Consider the following 27,231-nt stretch of genomic DNA (forward strand, 5'->3'; position numbering starts at 1 on the left):
TCACAGAGTAGTGGACAATGGATTTTCTCATCCCCACTGAGAGAAAGCTGAATGAGAAGGCTGAAGATGGGCTGTGAGATGAAAACACAGGGGTATATTGCAAGGAAGACATCTGCTCTTCACCCTGGGTGCATAGGCCTCTCTGCCAGGCCATGTTTTAGCCCCTGCTCTTCTAGAACCTTCTTTGGCACCCTCTCCCAGGCCACCAAAATGGCAGCATTCTCTCTGGCACCTTGGCATCTCACCCATCCTCTGCCCTCCTACCCTCTCTGAACTGGTTCTGAATCATCAGTCTCTCCCTTGGTCAGAGGTCAGAGGCTGACCCAGGCACTGCCTGTAGCTTCTAGAACCATACCAGCACATGGTAACCCCAATAAATGTTTGCTGAGTGAAAAACCAATGGTCTCTTTGGTATCTAATGGTAAATACAGATGAAAAAGATTACCACTAATGTCTTTTCTTCTTCTTTTGCCTTCAGTGAAGTCCACTCAGCCAGGGACCTGACCCCTTGACCTTTGAAATGGAGCAGAGAATAAAAATGTCTCAGGACTTAGGGGTGCCCAAAGGTCATCTGATCTAAATTCCTACTTTTATGGATAAGAAAACAGGACTTTCCAGTGCTAATCCTGTCCCCCGAGTGCCCAGCACTCACTGTGAGATCCTGCATTACAGGGAAACAGGGATTGGATAGGTACAACTCCAGCATGTACGGGAAGTAACGTAAAGATGACTGGCTCGCTCAGGTCCCAGCTCCTGTGTCCTTTGGGCCAATCCTGTACATTTTCAGCCTCAGTCCCCTCATCTAGAAAACGGACAGGAATCATTGTTACTACACGGTTTTCACAGGACTATTGTGAAACATTGATCTGAAGGCTCTTGGAAACCTGTAAACACCTTATACATGTTTGAGCAATTGTTTTCTCTGTTGTTATTCTCCATAAACCGAAGGCTATTTAAGAAGGGAGGAGACATATTGCAGTATGGCAGTGAATGTTATAAATGCTGAGAGATTCTAAAGATAGGACCCCTGAGGATGCCCAAGGTCATTTGATTTGTAATGACTTCCTAAGAGTGTGGCTGGATTCACACACACTCGGAAGTTGCCAAGTGTTAGCTGATCTGGTTGCGTGAAAGTCCAAGGCCATAGGCTGTGACATGTTGGGGCACCCCCTATCGTTGTGAACACAGCCTCCCGGCCCAGGTTCCAAGCTCTGCCTCATCTTAGGCGAGCTGTATCTCTTGCCTCAATGTCCACCTGGCAAGCATGTGACTGGATGTGTTTATATTGCCAGAGAGCAAAGGACACCATTTCCTGAGGTTCCTGCGTATTAGCAGAAACTTTTCAAGGAGGAATCATAGATACCGGGATTGCAAACATGAATGGAATTAAAAAGGTCAAGCACATTTAGATTGCCTTAAAAGGCCGAAAAAAACCGATTTCTTCTAAATGTATAAGCCCTTGGGTTAATTAATTAATTTTTTATTTTATTCTTTTGAGACGAAGTCTCACTCTGTCGCCCAGACTGGAGTGCAGTGGTGCAATCTCAGATCACTGCAGCCTCCACCTACCAGGTTCAAGCAAACCTTCTGCCTCAGCTTCCCAAGTAGCTGAAATTACAAGTATGTGCCACCATGCCCAGCTAATTTTTGTGTTTTCAGTGGAAACAGGGTTTCATCATGTTGGTCAGGCTGGTCTCTAACTCTTGACCTTGAGTGATCACCTTGACCTCCCAAAGTGTTGGGATTACAGGCATGAGCCACCACACCTGGCTTTTTGTTTTTCTTTTCTTTTTTTTTTTTTTCCCACAAGGTCTCCCTCTGCTGCCCAGGCTGGGGTACAGTGGTGCAGTTTTGGTCACTGCAGCCTCAACTTCCTGGGCTCAAGTGATCCTCCCACCTCAGCCTCCTGAGTAGCTGGAACCACAAGCAAGTGCCACCACACCCCACTTATTGTTGTATTTTTTATAGAGTCAGGGTTTCCCTGTGTTTCCCAGGCTGGTTTCAAACTCCTGGGCTCAAGCAATCCACCTGCTTCGACCTCCCACACTTCTGGGATTTCAGGTGCATGCCACCGTGCCTGACTGCGTTAATCTTCAATCCATCCATCCCTCCCCGACAAATGTAATCTCAGTCAAGTGTCTGGGGCCAAGTCCTCCGAGTCTCTCATTTACCTTCCTTGGCTGGCCTTTTCTGCCCTGCTATAAAGAGACAGCAAGGCTCCGTTCTGTCATTGTCTTGGGTGATAAAAGGGTGAGGAAACACGGGTGGTTGTGTTTCCTCCCATATTTCCTCACCAGGGAGACCCTCCATTCCTGTCTTATTCCCTTTTTGGAGAAGACACGAAGCATAGGACCCCAGTCCTGCCACTTGGTACCTGATTCTATATTTTCCCTCATGAATAAAGTGCACGTCATTTTCACACACACATCATTTGTAAATTAGTAGGTTCAGTGGCTGAGATGTCTGGTGATTTCCTGTGTTTATATAAGAAGAGAACACTTCTTGATTCATATATATATATATATATATATATATATATATATATATATATACACATAACTCTTAACAATGGATTCCTCCCAAATTCAAAAGCAATGCATGCTCAATCCATACATTTACTCATTTATCCTCAGGTTTATTTGTTGTCCTCTGTGTGCTAAGAGCTGTCCTAGGCACTAGAGAAAGAGCAATGAGCTAAAGAGACAGAAATCCCTGCTTTCGCTAAGCTTAGATCCTAGTGAACTCCAGGTGCAAAAAAAAAAAAAAAAAAAAAAATTGAGGAAAAATGCAAAACATCCTCCTTAATTTCAGTTGCTAATGGTGTAGAAATGCCCATCCATTGCTTCTTTATTTATGTCTTCATTTTGAGATCCGAATTTTTTTTTTTTTTTTTTTTTTTTTGAGATAGAGTCTTCTCTGTCACCCAGGCTGGAGTGCAGTGATACCATCTCAGCTCACTGCAACCTCTGCCTCCCAGATTCAAGCAATTCTCCTGCCTCAGCCTTCCGAGTAGATGGGACTATAGGTGGATGCCACCACACCCATCTAATTTTTTGTATTTTTAGGAAAGATGGGGGTTTCAGGATGGTCTCAATCTTCTGACCTCATGATCTGCCCACCTGCCTCTGCCTCCGAAAGTATTGGGATTATAGGCATGAGCCACTGCGCCCAGCCGATCCTAATAATTTTTAAATAATAGATAATGTAGTTCATTCCTGCTACTTCTCTATATTTGAAATTTTTGGTAATAACAATTTTTTTTTTTTTGTTTTGTGAGACAGAGTCCTGCTCTGTTGCCCAGGCTGGAATACAGTGGTGCAATCTTGGCTCACTGCAACCTCTGCCTTCTGGGTTCAAGAGAGTCTCCTGCCTCAGCCTCCAGAATAGCTGGGATTACAGGCACCTGTTACCATGCTCAGCTAATTTTTGTATTTTTAGTAGAGACAGGGTTTCGCCATGTTGGCCAAGATGATCTCAAACTCCTGACCTCAAGTGATCCACCCACCTCAGCCTCCCAAAGTGCTAGGATTGCAGGTGTGAGCCACTGTGCCCAGCCTTGATAATAAAAATTCTAAATCTGGGCAATCCAGGCACTTGAGCCCTCTCTACCTGTGTCACCTCTCTAGAGGAAAACAGGTTGCCCTCCCAGTCTCCTGCCTGTTTTTCCAGAATTATTCTGTAGATGTTCAGGCACATTTCTTTGCCAGCTTGGATTCCTACCTGTGCATCCCAAGATGCTGTGTTCCCTGGACAAGCCCGGCCAGCTCAGGCTCATGCCTAGATGATAAGCCCACGATGGTGGAACACTTCCTTGGGGTTTGGGCTGCCTCTGTTCCATCCATTGGCCTGTGCCCATGAGCTGGGTCAAGGCTGAAAAGGCCTGGGATCTAAGCAGGAGGTACACCTCCCATCAACGCTGTGAGGTCCAAGCCCAGAACCACAAACTCCTGAGCCCCAGCGTTCACACTGGCCACAGTGGGTGATGGTCTCTGTCTGGCCTCACAGTGGTCTCTGTGGGGTCAAATCAGGACAGCACCTCACAGTCCTATGTGCAGTACATTTGTATAGTAAAAAATGACCTCAGGGCCCGGTAGCTCACGCCTGTAATCCCAGCCCTTTGGGAGGCCAAGGCGGGTGGATTAGCAGGGGTCAGAAGATCAATACCATCCTGGCCAATATGGTGAAACCCTGTCTCTACTAAAATACAAAAAATCAGCCAAGTGTGGTGGTGCGCACCTGTAATCCCAGCTACTGGGGAGGCTGAGGCAGGGGAATCACTTGAACTTGGGAGGCGGAGGTTGCAGTGAGCTGAGATGATACCATTGCACTCCAGCCTGGCGACAGAGCAAGACTCTGTTTAAAAAAAAAAAGACCTCAGAGTAGAAGTGCTGTCCTTGGTGACACATTAGGATTTCCTGGGGAGATAAGAGATACATTTACACAAATGCCCAGGCCTCACCTGGACCAGTGAAGTCAGCCACACTGGAGGCGGGGCCAGGCACTGGTAGTTTTAAAGCTCCCCAGGTGGCTCCAGCAGGCAGCCAGGCTGTGGACCAGGTCTCAGGAGCACATTGACTGCTGGTAGAGTTTTGCAGAATGAGTCATATAGATGGGAATGCCAATTAAGTTGTGGCATGTGGGCTGTTTTTGCAGTTCTGATTTTGGGAGAGCACGGTCATTACCAGGTTTGTTTTTAAGATCACAGGTGTTTCATAAAAGTTTGAGAGGACATCCACCAAAATGTCCCCTGAAGTGAGAAATAAGTCAGCGTTCATGGTTGGGGGTGTATATTCATGGAGGGGGCACCCTCTGGGAGCTGGCTAGACTGAGGTTTTCCATTTGCTGTACACAGGAGTGTGCATCCAGCGTCACACAAATGATTTGTGCACTTTGCTCCAAGTGTGTTATGTTCTGTTAAAGCTTCATTTTATTTTTGAGACAGGGTCTTACTCTGTCACCTAGGCTGGAGTGCAGTGGTTCAACCTTGTCTCTCTGCAACCTTCACATCCTGGATTCAAGTGATTCTCTCACCTCAGCCTCCCAGGTAGCTGGGAAGATAGGCGTATAATACCACACCCCACTAATTTTTGTATTTTTAGTAGAAACAGGGTTTCACCATGTTGGCCAGGTTGGTTTTGCATTCCTGACCTCAGGTGATCTGCCCACCTCAGGTGAACTGCCCGCCTCAGCCTCCCAAAGTGCTGGGATTTCAGGCATGAGCCACCATGCCCAGACTGTTAAAGCCTTAAAAGACACACACACACACACACACACACACACACACACACACACACACACACAAATTAGCTAAGCATAGTGGCAGGTGCCTGTAATCCCAGTTACTCGGGAGGTTGAGGCTGGAGAATCACTTGAACCCTGGAGGCAGAGGTTGCAGTCAGATAGGGCCACTGCCCTCCAGCCTGGGCGACAAGAGCAAAACTCCATCTCAAAAAAACAAACAAAAAACAAAAAGAAAGAAAGTCAATGGAGATGAAAGAAAGGGCAGAGGAAGAGAAAGGGAGAAGGGGGAGACATTTTATTACTTATTAGAATAGCTCTGTTGGCGTCTCATATTTGAGTAAAGCAAATAGTCGTGATGTGACTGCTTCCTATTTGACATCCATTTTCTAACAAGTAGTCCACCCTGGTCATGGCTTTTGATGCTCTTCTTCTTCTACTTCTTTTTTTTTTTGAGACGGAGTCTCACTCTGCTGCCAGGCTGGAGTGCAGTGGTGCAATCTCGGCTCACTGCAATCTCTGCCTCCCTGGTTCAAGCAATTCTCCTGCCTCAGCCTCCCAGGTAGCTGGGACTACAGGTGCGCACTGCCATGCTGGCTAATTTTTGTACTTCTAGCAGAGGTGGGGTTTCACCGTGTTGGCCAGGATAGTCTCGATCTCTTGACCTTATGATCCACCCACCTTGGCTTCCCAAAGTACTGGGATTACAGGCGTAAGCCACTGCACTGGCCGTCAATCTTATATTAACATTATCATTGATATTTGTTGTTAACTTATTATTATTATTATTTTGAGATGGAGTCTCACTCTGTCACCCAGGCTGGAGTGCAGCAGCGTGATCTCAACTCACTGCAACCACTTCTGCCCTAGTTCAAATGATTCTCCTGCCTCAGCCTCCCTAGTAGCTGGGATTACAGGCGCATGCCACCACACCTGGCTAATTTTTATATAATTTTTTTTTTTTTTAGTAGAGAGGTGGTTTCGCCACGTTGGCCAGGCTACTCTCCAACTCCTGACGTCAGGTGATTCATCCACCTCAGCCTCCCAAAGTGTTGGGATTGCAGGCATAAGCCACCAGGCCTGGCTTCATCAACATATTATTAATTACATATTATATGTTACTTTCCATTATATAATATTATCAATTATATAATAATATACCATCAATATTACAAATTATAAACTCTGCATCAAGGGGGAGCCCCTGGGGGACAATGGCATAGATGACCCCACACAAGAGAGAATTGACATCAGCTCTGTTGAAAGGGTCACAGCAGGCCGGGTGTGGTGGCTCATGCCTGTAATCCCAGCACTTTGGGAGGCCGAGGTGGGCAGATCACCTGAGCTCAGGAATTTGAGACCAGCCTGGGCAACATGGGGAAACCCTGTCTCTACTAAAAAAATACAAAAATTAGCCAGGTGTGGTGGTGGGCAACTGTAATCCCACTCACTCCAGAGGCTGAGGCAGGAGAATCACTTGAACCCAGGAGGCAGAAGTTGCAGTGAGCCAAGATCATGCCACTGCATTCCAGTCTGGGCAACAGAGCAAGACTCCATCTCAAAAGAAAACCAAAAGAAAGGGTCACAGAACTTTTGAGAAATGCCACTGAAAGATTCAGACTTCAGGCGTTAGTGCTTTCAGTGAGGTGAAGTGTGAGCCTCAAATCCTATCAGTCATTGGGGTTGCTCGCCCCTGGCCATCTGACTAAGCTGGAATACCATGCTTTACACATGTCCTCACCAGAACCTCGAAGCTTCCATGACACCTCCAGGAGACTTTCCTTCTTGCTTAATATTTCTTTTTTATGAGCTCCAGAGAAACTTTCTATTCTGCATGAAATGTCCAAAGCCTTATTTAAAAAAAAAAAAAATTCAGCTGGTGTGGTGGCTCATGCCTGTAATCCCAACATTTTGGGAAGCTGAGACGGGTGGATCATGAGGTCAGGAGTTCAAGACCAACCTGGCCAAAATCCTGTCTCTACTAAAAATACAAAAATTAGCTGGGCTTGGTGGCATGTGTCTGTTATCCCAGCTACTCAGGAGGCTGAGGCAGAGAATTGCTTACACCCGGGAGGTGGAGGTTGCAATGAGTGAGCTGAGATCACACAACTGAACTCCAGCCTGGGTGACAGAGTGATACTCCGTCTCAAAAATAAAAAATAAAAATTTCTGTTCTCAATCCCATGTTGCAAAGTTGGATGCATTTCCGTTGAAGGAGAAGCTTCTTAGTGCTGGGAGTTCCAGAGCTCCTTTAGGTGAGGCCCCACTCACAGAAAGAAGAAAGAGTAGGCTAGGCGCTGGGGCTCAGACTTGTAATCCCCAACACTTTGGGAGGCCGAGGCAGGTGGATCACTAGAGATCAGGAGCTCAAAACTAGCCTGGCGAACATGGTAAAACCCCATCTCTACTAAAAATACAAAAATTAGGTGGGTGTGGTGGCGCAGGCCCATAATTCCAGCTACTTGGGAGCCTGAGGCAGGAGAATTGCTTGAACCCAGAAGGAGGAGGTTGCACTGAGCCAAGATTGTGCCACTGCACTCCATCTGGGCCACAGAGTGAGTCTCCGTGAAAAGAAGAAAAGAAAAGAAAAGGAAAGAGAGAAAGAGAGAAAAGAAAGAAAGAAGGAAGGAGGGAAGGAAGGAAGGAAGGAAGGAAGGAAGGAAGGAAGGAAGGAAGGAAATAAATGATCTCAGGAAGTTCTGGGAGCCGGTTACATCAGCCAGGCATAAAACTGGGAAGGCATTTTACAGGCACTGGTGTGCAGTGAGTGCCCCTCACATTTTAGTTGGATGACTAAACACATAGAACATTCGATTTGTTCTTTCCAGAACCTGGAACTTGATAGGAGGCATCCGGACAGCATCAGAAACTGGAAATAGGAAAAATGGAGTTGAGGTTTGGCCTTGAATAGGAGTAGTGGGGAGGCTGCCTGCTGGAAATCATGGGACAGCAGACCCAGGCCAGAGGCAGAATTAAAAAAAGTGCTGCCAAACTGGAATCTAGGTGTCAGCTAACCAGGAACCTGTGCTTTGTGCACTTGCTCTCTTTTCTTTTCTTTTCTCTTTGACAGTCTTGCCCTTTTGCACAGGCTGGAGTGAAGTGACATGATCTTGGTTCACTGCAAGCTCTGCCTCCCAGGTTCAAGGGATTCTCCCACCTCAGCCTCCCGAGTAGCTGGGACTCTAGGCACTCGCCACCACACCCAGCTAATATTTTGTATTTTTGGTAGAGACGGGGTTTTACCATGTGGGTCAGGCTGGTCTCGAACAGCTGACCTCAAGTGATCTGCCCTCCTCAGCTTCCCAAAGTGCTGGGATTACAGGGGTGAGACACCACACCTGGCCTGAGCTCACTCTTTTCATTTCCGTTATCTGAATCCTTTTTTTTTTCTTAATTTTTAAGAAAGTCCCTTGTGAAAAAGACTCCATCCCGTTCCAGCTCTTCCAAGGGAAGACAGGGCAGGTCTAGACTCTGTGTCTGGAGCCAGAGAGGCAAAGAAGGCAAGGAAGGATCCCTGGCTCGGGAAGGGCTGTGACTGCCCAACCTGTATTTGTGTAGCTTCTCCACACCCAGGAAACGCTGTTCTCTCCATTTTATCCTTACAACTGTGATATAATCAAGGTCGCTGGAGATAATTTACATAGAACCCCACTGGGGTGCAAAAAACTCGAGGGGAGCCCACCAGGACCACTCTCTCCTCCTGTGAATGCAGACAGCCTGTTGACAGAATTTTCCAGAGTGGATTTTGGGGCCAGGGTCCTCTGGATAGTGGCAGGCGTTTCTCAGAGAGTGTTTCAAGGTCAAAGCAGAAACGCAGTCATTACCACAGGACATCTCAGAGCTGCATTCACTCGTAGTCTGCTGAATAATAGCTTTTTTTTTTTGAAACTGAGTCTTGCTCTTTTACCAGGTTAAAGTGCAGGGGCACGATCTTGGCTCACTGCAACCTCTGTCTCCCGGATTCAAGCGATTCCCCTGCCTCAGCCACCTGAGTAGCTGGGACTACAGGAGCGCACCACCACGCCCGGCTAATTTTTTTATTTTAGTAGAGACGGGGTTTCACCATGGCCAGGATGGTCTTGATCTCCTGACCTAGTGATCTGCCCGCCTCGGCCTCCAAAGTGCTGGGATTACAGGCGTGAGCCACCGCACCTGGCCAGTAACAATGATTTCTAAAGAGAACAGGCCCTAATCTTTGAAACCGTGTATGGTAAAAGGGTCTTTTCGGGTGTGATTAAATTAGGGATTGAGAAGAGAGATCATCCTGGATAGTCCAGGTAGCCCCGAAATTGCAACGTACTTTATGAGTGGAGGCTAAGGGAGATTTGGCAGGATGGGAGGGGAGGAGGCAGAGACGTGCCTGGTGTGGCCACAAGTCAGGAAATGCCGGCAGTCTGGAAACCGCATCTCTACCTGGCCTCCGCAAATTCTCCTGTGGACGTCCTGGCGAGGAGGGACCTGAGCCCGGTTCCTGACACACTGCCATAGGTGTTCCTCTTTTGTGTCTTAGGGACCCATCACTGGGGCTGCGTGAACGTCACTCCGACTCAATGAGCGGCTCCTGTCTCTCGCATGTGCACTGGCAAGGCGACTCTACCCTCAGAGGCAGGGGAAGGCAAAGAAGGAACTCTCCGGGTGCCTGGGAGGGGGCGCGGCCCTGTGGACCCTTGCATCTGACCTGGACTCTGGGCTTCAGACTTCTGCTCTCCAGAACTGTAAGAGAACACAATTCTGTTGTTTTAATCCATCAGGTTTGTGGTCATTTGTTACAGCCCCACAGGAAACAAATATGTTAATTTAAAACTCAAAATTGGGCCAGGCAAGGTGGCTCATGCCTGTAATCCCAGCACTTTGGGGGGCCCAAAGCAAGCAGATCACGAGGCCAGGAGTTCAAGACCAGCCTGACCAACCTGGTGAAACCCCATCTCTACTAAAAATACAAAAATTAGTTGGGCCTGGTGACTCGCGCCAGTAGTCTCAGTTCCTTGGGAAGCTGAGGCAGGAGAATTTCTTGAACCCAGGGTGGGGAGGTTGCAGTGAGCCAAGATGACGCCACTGCACTCCAGCCTGGGCGGCACAGCTAGACGCTTGTCTCCAGAGAAACAAAGCAAAACGAAACCAAAGTGGAAATTGGTCAGATGTGGTGGCTCACATCTATAATTCAGCACTTTGGAAGGCTAGGGTGGGCAGATCACTTGAGCTCACGAGTTTGAGACCAGCCTGAGCAACATGGCAAAGTCCCATCCCTACAAAAATACAAAATTAGCTGGGCGTGGTGGCGCGCGCCTGTACTCCCAGCTACTCAAGAGGCTGAAGCAGGAGGATTGCCAGAGCCCTGGAGGTCGAGGTTGTTGCAGTGAGCTGTGATGGCGCCACTGCATGCCAGGCTGCGTGACAGGACTAGACCCTGTCTCAAACAACAAAAACCTTGTACATTTCCTGAAGGTTTGGGACTCCGTCTGTTTTGTTTCCTGTTTCATCCTCAGCCCCTAAATAAGACCTGGCTTTGGTACACGCTCAGTACATATTTGTGGAATAAGTTGGGTGTTCACAGTTCTCCAAAAGGAGGGCAATAATTTGTGGTGTTTCCCAAACTTATTTACCAAAAGAACCTTTGTCCAAGCAACATCTTTTGGTTCGGGGATTTCTCACTCTGGGAAATACTGATTTGTGTTGTTCTTGCTGCTGCTGCTGCTGCATGTCAGGAAAAATGTGGAGGGGGGTTGTTTAAATGGTGTATTCTACAGGGCTGGCTTTTTGCCTTTTTCCCCCCCTGGAAACCTGGTTTTTACCCTTGGAATGCTCAGCATTTTACAAAGTGTCCCATTTTTAGTGGGTGATGGGACATGCTTGTGGCTGCTAATGTTCAGGTTGTGAGGAAAAACATTGATGGGAATGAATGGCTCTGATCACAGGTTTGCATTAACAAAAATTTGATGCTTTGAAATGTTTAAATGCCACACAGTCATTATTTCTAGATTGTCCGTTTAAAGGAGAGGCAGTCAGAAATGTCATGCCTGCCCAGCTTTGCAGTAATAACACCATTTGTTGCAGTGATACAAATTGTCACACTACCAATATTTAGCAGTGGCACCCAGCTTCCCATCTCCAGCGTGTGCTAGCTCAGTATTGTATACACAATTACAGTTCTTCTGAAGGGGGCTAACTTCTTTTCTTCTCCAAGGTGATGGGCAGTGTCTACAAGAATGAGAGAAGCCCTTATTCTCATTGCCTTTACTAGTGTGTTTATTTTAGGTTTATTAAAGAAAAATGCACACAGGTATTACTCAGATGTGTAAGACTAAGACTCTGCGGCCAGGGGCTAGGTGGATGTGATTCTTTCACAGCACACAATAACGCATAGTAATGGGTTCCGTGCATGGGTCCAGCCCCACATGTGGTGTTTTGAATTTACTCACAAGATGCACTCTTGAGAGGAAGATGGAGAAACACAGGAACAAGCTGGTGAAAAGTCCAGGGTAAAGGCAGGTAATAGTGGTGGCTGCGTTGAAGCAGTTTCCAGTCTGTTTTTTTTTTTTTTTTTTTTTACAGAGTCTGGCTCTGTTGCCCAGGCTGGAGTGCAGTGGCACCATATCGGCTCACTGCAAACTCTGCTTCCCAGGTTCAAATGATTCCCCTTCCTCACCCTCCTGAACAGCTGGGATTACAGGCATGCACCACCACACCCAGCTAATTTTTGTATTTTTAGTAGAGACAGGGTTTCGCCATGTTGGCCAGCCTGGTCTCCAACTCCTGACCTCAGGTGATCTGTCCACTTTGAACTCCTAAAGTGCTGGGATTACAGGTGTGAGCCATCATGCCCAGCCTCCATTGTGTTTTAGAAAGATTTTATTGTTCTTCTTTAAAGTGCATGGGTTTTGTTTTTCCTCCCAAGAAAAGATAACTGTATTATAAATTCTAAGAAGTTCTGGAAGAGAGGGTGTTACCTACCCAGGTGGAAGGAGGTTGCTGAGAAGCAGAAGTATTTAAATTATTACTAATGGGAGATCAAACTTCAGAAATCAAAAGATGCCTAAGGGAAGAAGATAGCTAAGATCACAGGATTCAAAGGATGAAGTAAATTCTCAAATTTGTCTCCCTTTCTAGAACGCAAGAAGATTTAGCTCTGTTTTGTTATCAAGGTCAATTGCAGTAATGAATACTGCCTGTTGTTTCTTAAGATAAACTTGCATTTTCCCAGGTTCTTTTGGAAAAGTCGGGTCACGTGGGAATAACAATGTTCTGGGTGCTGAGTGACAGAGCAAGTGGTTCTGTATGATAATTCTTCTCTGTTAATACCTTGTAGTACCAATTTAAATAATCAGAAATCTAGAGACTATTTGGTGAATATATTAAAGCTTGAGAAGGAAACTAGCCCTTCTTAGGAGTTAGGTTTAAAAAAAAAAAGAAAGGTAAACACTTTAAAAATAAGTGAAACCCTTATTCAGTACACACCATTAATAGCAGGAAAACCGTTAAAGCTCCTGTCTCTTCTAAAAATAACAGCTACAAGAATCACAATCAAAATACAGATGACCTTCATTCTCAAATAAAGAGGGATGAAATGGAACAACCACTGAATCTGTCTGAGTTTTAACACCATAAAATGTAGTGATTGCTTTAAACAGAACTATTTAGTACAGTCTAGAAGCAGAAAAGAAATTGAGAGAGAGAGAATTCTCCAGAATACTGAAGTACTAAAATAAAGAATAACCTGGAAAGTAAAGGAAAATCAGCTACAAGAATCACAATCAGAATATAGATGACCTTCATTCTCAAATAAAGAGGGATGGAATGGAACAACCATTGAAACTGTTGGAGTTTTGAAACCATGAAATGTAGTGATTGGTTTAAGCCAAACCATTTAGAACAGTCTAGTAAAAAAAGAGAGAGAATACTCCAGAATATTGAATTACTAAAATAAAGTATAACCTGGAAAATCAAGTGTACAATAAAGAAGGATTAACCCTTCCACATATAACATAAAAAAAAAACTATACAACATGGTTTTTCAACCCGGCAGCCAGGGGCAAGAGGTCAATCAATGGTAGCCACTGTTGAAACTGTTCCTCCTAAGGAAACAATCAGTGCCCCAGCCCATAATTTAAACCTAAGCCAATAGAATTTCCAGAACTGATTAAGATGCTTATATTGGAAACTGAAACAGACAGTGGTAAATATATACATTTGATTTTATAGGCATTTAAAGTATTCCACATCTCATTCCAAAAAAGAATCTCAGCTCTATGGGGCAGTTACATAACAGAAAAGCTATAAATAAAGAATGAGATCAATTGATATATAAATAAGTGAACTCAGCAATAATGAAATCGTCACCAGAGGCTTCGTCCCTTTGACCACTCTTAGCAATTCTCCGAGAGTGTCTCAGTATTTAGGAGAAGATACTGAAGTCAGTGGCAGAGCTAAAATTCTAAACTTCATGCTCCTCCCAGCCCATGAAGTCTGTCAACCACACAGCAGCCAGCTAGTGATACTCAGGTTTCCCAGTGGAGAACAGAGAAAGCAACCATGCTTCCTCAGTGTTCAGTGTGAAAGGAATACAAACCACTGGCATGATTTTACCTGTCTTATTCATGTTCTTCTTTAAAATGGAATCAAGATGGGTGGTTTTCTGCTTTTAAAAAGTGCTTTACATTACAATGAGATTGACTGTACCAATTGAGACTGTAACCTTCCTAAAGGCAATGGAAAACTATATATAGTCTTCCTAAAAAGGACAAAAAAAAAAAAAGAGATGCTCACAGATTATCTACCAGATTTGATCTGAGAAAATGCTGCAGCTACTCCCTAACCACATACTTCCCCTCCATATAGCATTTCCAGAGTTAGAGCAATGAATGATCAGCTTCAGTTACAGAAAGTGTAAGGATTATTTTAAAACTTTTTTTTCTCAGATATTCAGGCTATGAGGAATGGTAAAAAGGAAAAGAGAGGACAGGTATAAAGTTAAACATACAAAATTCTAAATGTCAGATTTTTCTGAGCAGTCATTATTATGTGTAAACATACCAATATTTGTTTTATATTTCATTTCAGAATTAAGTGAAGTAAAAGAAGCTTAAATATGACCCTTTCCCAAGTGAAGACACATCGTAGAAACATAACAGAAAACAGAATGATAAAAACATGGTTACAATGCTTTAAATATAACAATTACAAGAGCATGCCAATAGATTAAATTTCTATACTTTTTAAAAAAGAGTTTCAGGTTGAATTCAAGAAAAAAATCCAAGAATATTCTATTTAAAAGAGAAAGAAGAGGAGATGTGGAAAGAACAAAAATTATTGGTTAGGAAAGAAAATATCAACTAAATATATTATGATATAAAAGCCAAACATAAAGCAAAAAGGATTATATGTGGGTTTGAGTGAAAATAAAAGCAAAATAATCACTGAAAACAAAAAATATGAACTACAACACATTGCAACAAAGCACATAAAAATAAACTTAGAACTGCAAGATGAAATTGAGAGAAACAAAATAGCAGAAATCCTTATCCCATCATAAAATTTAGACAGATGAATTAGGGGGAAAAAAAGAAATAAGACTTTGTAAAACTGAAAGCTACAAGAAAGAAGCCTGAATGAGCAATTTTATGGTGAGAATTTAAAGAGAAAATTCAGAATAGATAAAACTTTCAGAGAAAAGAAATGAATGAAACTTTTCAATAAAAGAAAAACACCAAAAATTATATGCACTATATTATATGACCTTGCTGCAAAAAAAGTTAATAGTTTATTTTAAATAAACGAAAAATAACTAATGCCAATGAAATAAAAATTCTATCACCTGATCAAATAAATTTAAAATATAACAACAAATCATTTTAAAATATGAAAAATGAAGATACTATTCATTAAACATTTGAACTGGAGAAAGTATATATTTAAAGAAATGTATTGTTTTAGATGTTTTATTAATAAAGTAAAATTTAAAAACTAGAAATGTACTTTTAGATAAAGAACCAAGCAAAACCCTCAAGACAAAAACATATATAGTGGTAAACAAACTGATTTTGTGAAATTGTCACAAAAAATTCTGTGAAATGCTAAAACAGAGAGCTCTTTTACTTTGAAAAGACAAAAAAGTCACTATCAAAATTAGTGAGATTTAAAGCAGCAGAAAGTTTTGAAAATCAATGAAAAGAGACAAAATCATTAGCAATTATGGTCTCCATTTAACAATGGTGATACACTTAGATATTTAAATAAGATGGATGATTTTACAAAAGTTAGAGAATATAAAATGGTATCATGAGAGACAGAAATGTGAACAGGTCAGTTGCTAAGGAAGAAATTAAGAAAGTTAGCCAAGAGACTCCTTTCCTCACCACAATAAATTAGCTGGAAATTTTTTCAAAATTTTAAATAAAAGTTAATTACACCTAATAAGTTAAATAGTTCCTGGTTTATTCTAGCAGACAAAAATGATTCAGTTCTTAAAAAGTGTAATCCTATAAAGAAATTGTCTCTAATCAAAATGCTTATAAGTGTGAAAATATCTGTAAATAGAATGTGATCCTATTTTTAAAGATTTGTTTGCCATATCTTTATGGCAGGGTTTACCACTGTAATATGTTTAGTTTAGAAGTATAAAGTAATGAGTATACAATTTAAGTAAATTCAAGAATAAAATTTATATGATCTTTTAAATACAATATTTAAATATTTAATACAAATTTAATGCTCCTTCCTGTTATAAATTTAAAGATAGAAATAGGAAAATATTTCTTTAACATGATAAAACTTATCAATCTGTAACAGAGAAACTTTTGAACATTCCTCTTAAAAGAAAGCAAAACAAAGATGTTTTTCTTAAAATTATTTAGTATATCATTGGATATTCTTGTCATCCTAACAATGCTTCAAAAATATACTAGAGAATCAACATTATAAAATAAAAAAACAGAATCATTAAGCTGAACCCAAAGAAACTAAGAATTCCAACTAAAAATATTAGAAATAAAAAGAGAAGTCAGGAAAGTGTTCAGATAAAAGTGAAATCCATGAAACTCTCAAGCATTTCTACTAAATGTAACTAGTAATTGGTTTGGGGCAGTCTCATTTATAATACTGACAGAAAATATGTAATATTTGCGAATTTGCCTGATTTGAAATTTGCAAACAAAACTAGAAAATGCAAAACCGTAAAAGGAGATTTAAAGAAAGATGAACAAATGCTTTATATCAGGTGACTGAATATGCAAAATAATTTGTTTTCCCTCAAGGTAATTTTTAGATCTGATTTACTTTGAATCAAACTATAAAAATACTTATAAAATCTTACACAAAAAGCTATTCCAAAGTTATGTCTGAAAAATAAATAGGCATGAATGGCAAATGCAATTTTTAGAGATTTTTCATTATGAAATACCAAAAACAAAATGCATGCCCCTTGAAAAATTTTTAGAAAACACAGAATAGTGTAAATGAGAAAATTAAAATCACCATGGGCTTGGTTTAAATGCAGAAACAAATTTAAGCATAATAGAAAATGCAGTAGATTGTGGTATGTAAGAAACTGGCAAATGATAGGTATTAACAAAGCAAATGGAAAAGTAATTACTTAATAAATGCTCTGGGGATACTTAGAAATCAGAATGAAGAAAAAATAAATCTGGCCTAGACCTCAAACCCATTACCATAATAAACAGTGGGTAGATTAAGTGGTAAACTAATAATAATAATAATGATAGTAACAATAGAAAAACTAGAAGAGTAGAACGATGTATGAAAATAATTTTGATTATTCCAAGCAACAGAAAAAGTAGATTGATATAATTAGATTTCTAAAGAATCATATAAGATAATTAAAAATATTTGAAATAAATCATAGACAACTGTTTAATATCTAAAATTGATGAAGGATTTATACAAATTGATGAGAAGAGAAGGAAATTCCAGTGTTCAAGAGACATATGTTAAAAGCAAAGGGATGGTTTAAACAAAACAAAACACAAATAGGAAACCAATATCTGACAAACCAAATACCTTTTCTAAAATTTAAAGAAATTCAAGTGGAATCAATGTGTTTTCATTTCACAGCCATGAAATTAAATTAAAGGGAAGAAAATTATAAAACTCATTGATAGCTGGGCTTTGGGGAAAAAAGAGGACTTATATTTTGTTGATGGCAATAAAAATTGGTTCATCTCTTCTGGAAGGAAATGTGATGATTCGTATCACACACACACACACACGCACACACACACACACAGACACACACGTAAAAGTTCCACCCAGAAATATTTACCTCTCAGAATTTATCCTAATGAAATTAGTTTTTAAATTATACACAAAAATGCTTATAATGGCATTGTTTAAAATTTCAAATGCTGAAAGCAGTTGAATGGCAATTTAGTACAAAAATAGTTGTAAATGTTAAAATCAACTTCCACAGTGGTTATCCAGGGCAGGGTGGGCACCCACCACACTATGCATGATTTTGTTTGATCAAAGAATTATTGTGCTAAAGTAAGTTTAAAACTAACTCCTTACCAAGACAAAAACAATTTAAAGATAATTGCAAACACATTGAAAAACATGTTTTTTAAAAAAGTGGGAAAAGGAGAAAATTAAAGTGTAGGAAAATGTATAAAACTATGGATAATAGTGATGTAAAATCCACTAGTATAGGGCTAAAAATTAGAAGAAAGGCTTAAAGTAATAGAAATAAGCAGTTTAATCAAAGAAGGTGAATATTGTTTTTAAATTGGTTTACTAAAAAATAAAATTAAAACCTTGGGCTTAAGACTAGAAAAAGAAGGATGAATCGTTAAACTCCAAGTAATGTATGAATAAAGTGATTTTGGGTATGCATTTTTCAAATCTCACCTTAGCAACATCCCCTACTGGGATAAGTAGTAGCGAGTAAAGCAGAAGAAAATTATTTCAGATCTGGGATCTTTGTCATTTCCTGGGGATCATTTTCCTTCAGCAAAAAATGCTCAAAGAAGAATTGTGAGTTATTTAAGCAACTAAAAGACAAATCACTGACTTATTGGTGTTTATAATGTACCGATGTCTGTATTGTTTTTTCTATAACAATTAACATAATATTGGGTGAATATCTTTACAATATTTTATCTGAGAAGTAAAAAAACATATTTCCATCAAAAACAGCACCATTCTTCCACTTCCTTCTTATTGATGTTAAGAGTGTGCATGTGTGTATGTGTGTGTGCGTGGGCGCGTGATTCTAGGAACACTTGGAGGAGGAGGAGAGGGTCTTTGGGGCCAGAGATCCTTCCTCGCTCAGCCAAAGGAGTTTTTAGGACAAGGACTACGTGAGTTTCGACCCTGTATGGCCATGACACAGCCTAATCCAACGTTGTTTCTATAGAAACAATGTTGCTCAATGATCCTATAGATCCTTGTTGATAAAAATAACCAAACCAAACAAAAATACTAAAATAACTAGAAAGGAATATAATAAATTCAAATGATGGACTAGATAACAGTAAATCAATCAATCCGTATAAGTGAAGTATGTGTGTCCTTTAAGATAATTTATTCGAAACCATTTGCTGTTAAAATGTGCTCTAAGCCTCTTATTATTATTATTATTATTATTATTTCTTTTTTTTTCTTTCTTTCTTTTTTGAGACAAAGTTTCGCTCTTGTTACCCAGGCTGGAGAGCAATGGCATGATCTCGGCTCACCGCAACCTCCGCCTCCTGGGTTCAGGCAGTTCTCCTTCCTTAGCCTCCTGAGTAGCTGGAATTACAGGCACGTGCCACCATGCCCAGCTAATTTTTTGTATTTTTAGTAGAGACGGGGTTTCACCATGTTGCCCAGGATGGTCTCAATCTCTTGACCTCGTGATCCACCCGCCTTGCCTCCCATAGTGCCGGGATTACAGGCGTGAGCCACCGTAAGCCTCTTATTATTAAGATGCCATTCACGTTTTCATCTTTAGAGCATCCACAACATCCACATACAGTGTCTGTATTTTTTAACCCCTAACTTTCAAAAGGGCACACAAAGCCCTTTCTTATATTTTCAGAAGAGTTGTTTGAATGCAAGCCCTTTAGTTCTCTCTACACTTTGCACTTTGACCTGATGTCTTAATATCAGGAAAGTTGCAAATCTGACAAAGAATGGTCACATTCTTGGAGAATCAGCTTGGGCTGTCATGGACAGCTCTCGGGACACGGGGACAGAAGTCTTTGGCGTGAGTTTCTGCTTTGTCCAGTTTTCCCAGACCTCAGAGTCCTCACATATAAAATGGGGTACTAGGTCCGGCGCGGTGGCTCATGCCTCGAATCGCAGCACTTTGGAGGCTGAGGCGGGTGGATTGCTTGAGACCAGGAGTTGGAGACCAGCCTGGCGAACATGGCAAAATCCCTTCTCTACTAAAAATGCAAAAAAAAAAAAAATTAGCCAAGTGCAGTGCCGCACTGATAATCCCAGCTACTCAGGAAACTGAGACACGAGAATCTCTTGAACCCAGGAGACAGAGGTTGCAGTGAGCCGAGATGGCGCCGCTGCAGGTGCACTCCAGCCTGGGCGACAGAGCAAGGCCCTGTCTCAAAAAATAATAAATAAGTAAATAAATAAATAGGCGTAATAATCATGACAGTTTACACATTACACATTAGTTCTTAGACTCAAACATTTTTTTAACTAGATAACATACATAAATGTTAAGGCGCTGTACAAACAGGTTATTCTTTCACAATACCTGAAGACTACATTTCTTATATTTGAAAATCTGAGCGCTCAAGAATTGCGCACTCAGTATAAAAGGTACTGTGCTCCAGCCAGTGGGGCTGTCTGTCCATCCCACCCTGCCTCCCTGTCCCCACTCCCAAGCCTGGCTCACCTACTCATATAAGGTACAAAATTTCAGTCTGGTGCATCAGCTGCGCTCCTTGCCCCCTCCCCCATTCACTCCCAGCTTGCCTCCTCTTAGGTCCCGGCATCCTTACCCCTGCCTCCTGCTAGTTTCAAAGGATTCGGTGCCTTTGGCAATCCCCAGGCTCTTCTCAAAACCTGTTTTAGAAGGAGCTCACCACTCCTGCCCATTTGTGGGTTGAATTTGCACCTATGATGTTTCTTCTCCCCCATGGCCCCAAACTGCTGACCTCTGGCCCACAGCATTTAATTAGATGGATGTGGAGGATTGAATGAGTTTGTACTTGAGGAAGTGCAAAAGTATTTCATGGCAAAGAGAATGACAGTAGCCAAAACTAGAAGACCAGAAAGAGCTGCACACGCTTCTGCATGAGACTTGGGGAAGGCTTGGATGGCTAAGGATGGCAAATATAACTCCCTGGGCAAGGTAAACCCTAAGGGCATCTCGATACAGATAATAGTGTTAGAGAATGGCTCATAATTTGAGTGGGACAAATTGCTATTGATTTCTTCCATCCACTTTTAATCTATAAAAGTTCATCTTTTTTCCTTTCTATACCAATACTATAATTGGTCCAATGTCATATTTCTATGGAATTTATTCTGATCAATTTCCAAGACCTTTATAAGATGTAATACTCAGTGTTAATGAGGATGCAATACAATCTCATATTTGGCTGCTGAAATGTAAATAACAAAACTTCCCGTAGTGCAAATTAATAGTATACGTTAAAGGATTTTAAAAACCATATACATTAAGGGATTTTTAAAAATTCATATTCTTTGATTCAGCAATTTTACTTTAATTTATCCTAAGGAAATTATCAAATGCTCATAAAATGCTTGTACAAGGATGGTCACTACAAAATTATTTAAAATTGAGAAGAAATGGAAAACATTTTACAGATCCAACAATAGTTGATAGGTTTAAATAAATTAAGCCTCATGGATAAGACTGAATTCTACTGATTGTTAGAACATACAGAGAAAAGCAGGCTCGTCATAATGCTGTGTGTGTGTGTGTGTGTGTGTGTGTGTGTGTGTGTATCTGCATATGTCTATACTATTGGTCAGAAGAGCAAATTGTACAACACATTAATCACATGTTATCACTACTTGGTGGAAGAACAGGTGGCTTTAATTTCATTTTACTTTTAAAACTTTTCCTAGCTTTCTTCAAGAAGTATTTGTTACTTCATTAGAGGAGGAGTTTGAAGAAACCTCGTTTAAAATTGTTTATTGTAGTAAAAGACACAAAGTATAAGTTTTGCCATTTAAGCTATTTTTAAGTATACAGTTTGCTGGTAATTATATTCATAATGTTGTTCAACCATCACCGTTATTTGTTTCTAAACTTTTTCATTTTCCCCAAACAGAAACTCTGGACCCATGAAACAATAATTCCTGATTTCCCCCACCCACTCTACGGTCCTTGATTACCTCTAACTTAGCTTCTGTCTCTATGAATTTGCTTATTCTAGATATTTTATATAAGGGTAATCATGCCACATTTTTTCTTTTATATCTGGCTTGTTATACCTATAATGTTTTCTAGGTTCGTACATGTTATAGCATGTATCAAAATTTTATTTTTAACGGATGAATCATATACCATGGTTTGAATATATCATATTTTGTTTATCTGTTCACTTGTGAATGGCCATGTGGGTTTTTTCGCCTTTCAGCTAATAAATAATGCTACAATGAGCACTGATGTATAGGTATCTGAGTCCCTGCTTTTAATTCTTTTAGGTGTATACCTAGGAGTGGAGTTTTTGCATCGTGTGATAATTCTACAATTAACTTTTTGAGAAACTCCTTTTTATGAGAAAAAAATCCATTTTTAAAATTTCATTGTGATTCAACTTTCAAGAATATAGTGTAGAAAGGGGCAGGTTGATGTCAGCATCTATCAGTTGTAAAATTGAATGCCTCGAAATGTTCTCTGTTTTACACATACCCACACAAGCTAAAAACTTAGGCCAACTTTTAGAAAATGTCAATATAAATTTAATTTATCCAAATATCCATAAGAGCTTTATGTATGCCAAGCATTTCAGGGCTAGAAGCTAAAAGAAACTTTGTGATCAGTAACTCTTTTTGGAATGTTTCAAGTTGCAAAATCACCCCTGAGAAAACCACATCATTTACTTTATTGCAATCTTTTGCCAACACTTAGATCTTTTCTCACATTTCCACAAGCTAAATTTTCAGTTCCAGGCAAACTCCAAGTATTTTCATTTAGGAATTCCTTTTTCTCTATAATCAGAATGTCACTTTAAAAATTTAGTCTGACATTCAATACTCTTCAGTTTAAAGAAAAATTTCTTAGGTAACTTGTCAGAAAAGGATGATTGGTTGCGTATGGGTTGAATATTTTAAAAATGAGAATCATGGAACTTCATAAAGCATATTGTTTTCTCCTGGGCTTAGGACATCTACAAAGGATCCAATTCAAATATGAAGTTTAACCTTCCCTAATTTTTTCCAAAACAATCTTTTTCTTATTAATCTGACAAAAGATGTCTGGCCAACAGTTGTCAGGACAGGGGATATTCCTTTTTGTCTGCTTTTAAAAATCTTGTGTACAAAGAGAAGTCTCTATAAATAGAAGAATGGGTCAAGTATGGGTAGAGAAACAAGAATCTCTATAAACATCTGAGTTTCAAACTTTTCTAGTTATCTGCCTATTTACATAATCTAAAACCACAAGTACCTAGAATATATTCCAAAAATAGCAACCCAGTGTGTTTTATAGCAGAGTAGATGTATTTTTCTGAATGGGCTTATATGGCAAGTGGGACATTGTGAGGAGAACATAAAAGTAGAAATTTAATAGGCAAAGGATTCATATCTAGAATGCATAAATAATTCCAAATCAATAAGAAAAAGACAAACAATTCAACTTAAAAAATGACAAAGGGTTGAACTAGTAATACCCAGAAGAGAAAACTGGAATGGCCAATAAGCATATAAAAATACACTCAGCTTCACTAGCAACTGGGGGAATGCAAATTAAAATCACCACAAGAAGGCATTTTATATCCAAGACATCAGTCAAAATAAAAAGATCTGATGACATCAGGTATTAATGTGAGAGCAGGGAAATAAAGGCTCTCATCTCTTGGTGGGAGTATAAACAGTAAAACCACTTAGAAGAATAATTTGAATAAACAACAACAACAAAAAACCCTAGAACAGTTGAAAACATGCATCCCCTGTGACCTGCAATTCCACTGCTTGGCATACACCCTAGAGAAATTTACACCTGTGCTTAAGGAAGCAAGTCCTCCACTAAAATTGGCAAGTGTATGGGGGAAATACAGTTGGGGCATGCTGCTCAAAACCTATAGAACTTTGTCACCCAAGCACTAACAAAAACAACAATGTTTTAAAAATTATGACACAAGCAGAGTTCGTCCCATGCTGGCACTGTCCCCAGCATCCCAGGTGCCTGTGCTTTGCAGGCTTTAACCCAAGGTGCCTCCTTCTGGGGCAGGTAGGTAAACGTTTTCATCAAAATTAAAAATATGGCCCCAGGACTGTATTGTTTAAGGTCCGTTGTTTTAGTACGAGGAGAAATGCTTCCAATTTCTGTTTTTTGTTCGCTTTTGAGACAGGGTCTCGCTCTGTTGCCCAGGCTGGAGTGCAGTGGCGTGATCTCAGCTCCCTGCAACCTCCGTCTCCCAGGTTCAAGCAATTCTCCTGCCTCAGCCTCCTGAGTAGCTGGGATTACAGGTGCCCACCACCACAGGAAGCTAATTTTTGTATTTTTAGTAGAGATGGGGTTTCACCATGTTGGCCATGCTGGTCTTGAATGCCTAACCTCAAGCGATTCACCCACCTCAGCCTCCCAGTGTGCTGGGATTATGGGTGTGAGCCACCACACCTGGCTGAAATGCTCCCAATTTCTTAATGTTTTTCTTCTGCACCCACAGCATCACCATATAACTTAATAGCCCTGCAGAAAACAGTGCTCCTCAAAGCCACTAATGCTGTAACTATTTGCTCTGAAGGAAGACGTTTTAGTAGATTCCTTGCTAAAACTTTCTCTTTTAATTGCTTTAAAACAGTAACATGTTGTGGAAAATCATGTGTAAGCAACCATGACTTCCATGTTCTAATATCCTTTCCCTATTTACCAGTTGTGTGTTAGGTAATTTATACAAAAAGTAACCTGAGTTGTAATAAGGATATACATTTCAACATTGTTTGTTATAGCAAAGAGCTTGGTAGGGAAACTCTGAAAGTCCCTCACTTGGCAGTGGATAAGGAAAACCTGATATATTCACATCATGGGATAGTATATAATAACGAAGGCAAATAAACTAGATCTTTGTCGACATGGATAGTTCTTGAAAACATAGTATTAAGTTTAAATAGTAAGGTCCACAACAATAAAGTCAAAAGAAATCATATGAAACAATACTAAGGATTATATGCAACAAAAATATAAAATGCAAATCAGAAAAATACATACCAAAAAATGATCATCGTTTTCTCTGTAATGTGCAACAGGAGAATAAAACCATGGGAAAGGAACTTCTACTTTATCTCTAAATTTTATTTCTTTTTTGAGATGGACTCTCACCGTGTTGCCAGGCTGGAGTGCAGTGATCTCAGCTCACTGCAACCTCTGGCTCTTGCGTTCAAGAGGTTTTCCTGCCTCAGCCTCCCGACTAGCTGGAATTACAGGCACGTGCCACCATGCCCGGCTAATTTTTGTATTTTTAGTAGAAACGGGGTTTCACCATGTTGACCAAGCTGGTCTCAAACTCCTGATTTCAGACGATCTGCCCATCTCAACCTCTCAGAGTGCTGGGATTACAGGCGTGAGCCACGGTGTACAGCCTCTCAATTTTATTTCTTTTAAACCAACAAAATGTAAAGCAAAAGTGAGAAAAATGTTTTCATTTGCCAAATCTGGCTCATGGGTAAGGTGTCTCTTCAATACTTTTAATTTTCTGTGTCAAATTTTTTTCTCAATTAAAAAATAGGAATTTAACTCAGTTTAATAGACATTTACTGAAAGCCTAGCGTGTGCAATCACAGCCCTGAGTAACACTGGTGAAAGAAATGACACAAACTCTGCCTACATGTCATTTGCAAGGAGTGGAGATGATAAAGAGGGGTGTGAGGATAGGGAGAAGGAAAAGCTCACTCCATCTCTGGGGAACCAGAGCTGCTCCTCCCTGAAAGACGCAAGGCTTTGTAGAGTGAGTGAGTGAACCGTGTTCAGGAAGGTGTTTTTTTTTTCTTTGAGAGATGGCATGCAGAAATAGAAAGGTTTCTGTTTCTTTCTAATGAAAACTCCAAGAAAACGAGACAAATAAACCCAATGATTTCATTATAAATGGCACAAGAAACCCGAATTCCACTGATTTTTCTTTTCTTTTCTTTTTTTTTTTTTTTTGAGATGGAGCTTTGCTCTTGTCATGCAGGCTGGAGTGCAGGAGCGAGACTCAGCTCACTGCAACTTCCACCTCCTAGGCTCAAGTGATTCTCCCACCTCAGCCTCCTGAGTAGCTGCAACCATAGGCAGGTACTACCATGCCCAATTTTTGTATTTTTTGTAGAAATGGGGTTTTGTCATGTTGCCCAGGCTGGTCTTGAACTCCTGAGCTCAGGAGATCCACCCACCTCAGCCTCTCAAAGTGCTGGGATGACAGTTGTAAGGCACCGCACCTGGCCTTACATGTCATTTAAATAAGACAGAATTTGAGTTTACCACCCATGGGAAGAAGTTAACCCCACTTTGCTCAATCAATTCATTTTGTAAAATGTATTTTTAAAACTGTAGGGTGCATAGCCTTGGGACTTATGCTCTCTTTGGAGTTCAGTTTCCCCATCTATAAAAATGGGCATGAGCTGGGCGTGGTTGCTCACACCTGTAATCCCAGCACTTTGGGAGGCTGAGGCAGGTGGATCACAAGGTCAGGAGCTAGAGATCAGCCTGGCCAACATGGTGAAACCCCATCTCTACTAAAAATACAAAATCAGCCAGGGGTGGTGGTGGTTGCAGCTACTCAGGAGGCATCCCAGCTACTTAGGATGCTGAGGCAGGAGAATCACTTTGATCCAGAGGCAGAGGTTGCAGTGAGCTGAGATCGCACCACTGCACTCCAGCCTGGGTGATACAGTGAGACTCCATGTCAAAAAAAAAAAAAAAAAAAAAAGGACATGGAAATAATGACTACTTCTGTTGGTTAAAGAAATGGAGGTAGTGCATTGCATGCAATGTCTGTTCAAGAGCTTGTACTCAACAAAGTTCTTTCCTCTTCTATAAGGAAAGGACTTTGCTGTTTATATGAGCAATGTCTACACTGCACCAGTTACAAATATTTCTTACCCATTCATTAATGAAATTTTCTTTTATCACAATTTTTAATTATTATTTTTATAATCTTGAAAATAATAAAAGCTACAATCTGTTTAAAGGATTCTGCAGTATAAATGCTTCCCTATTTCTCAGAGTTTTCTTGTAACACAGAGGCAGTAAACTTGGTGTTCAAAGCACATCTGTGAAAGACCTTAGAGGCCTCTGAACCCTAGAAAGTGTTTGCAAAATTGCATGTATGAATAGAGACAGATTTTTCCAGGGAGGAGACCCATAACTTTTATTAGATTATCCCTGCCTTACTCCAACTGCTGCTATAACCTTAAATTGTGTGTCTTTTACAATAACCCAGCTTTGCATCTATACAGGAAATTGAAAACTACTTGGCCACCTTTATGTTAATAAAAAAATTCAGGAGGGGAATGATAAGGAAGGCTGGGAGAACCAGGCTTAAAAAAAAACAGGAAAGGACCATGGGGGACGAGATCAGCTGAGCTCCTTCTGAGACGGGAGGGTGCAGTTTGTGTACTGTGCAGTTCCAGAGCATCAGCCACTATACTTGTGCAGTGCACAACCTGCACAGCCACCCATGGAAGTCCTGAGCAGGGCCCTTGGGATACCCTTCAGAGGGAAGTGGTGTTCGGATGCTGGGCAGCCCAGAAAAGCAGTGTCCTTCCTGCTCCTTTATGCCAGCTGCTTTATTTATTTCAGCTCCTTTCATCCTCTCCAGAGCCGTCAGAAAATCACCGGAGGACCTTGTTAAAATGCAGATTTCTAGG

General features: G+C 40.8%; 1 protein-coding gene across 1 annotated transcript in view; it reads left to right on the forward strand.

The window, feature by feature from the left end:
- Nucleotides 1–27,231, forward strand: part of IGF1R (insulin like growth factor 1 receptor) — a 495,490-nt gene that overhangs the window by 138,538 nt on the left and 329,721 nt on the right. The window contains exon 4 of the mRNA XM_078375984.1: nt 9,749–9,953. The gene's annotated coding sequence lies outside the window, so the exon portion shown is untranslated. The remainder of the gene's footprint in view (nt 1–9,748; nt 9,954–27,231) is intronic.

The sequence above is a fragment of the Callithrix jacchus genome, chromosome 6 (genome assembly GCF_049354715.1).
Source record: "Callithrix jacchus isolate 240 chromosome 6, calJac240_pri, whole genome shotgun sequence".
NCBI lineage: Eukaryota > Metazoa > Chordata > Mammalia > Primates > Cebidae > Callithrix > Callithrix jacchus.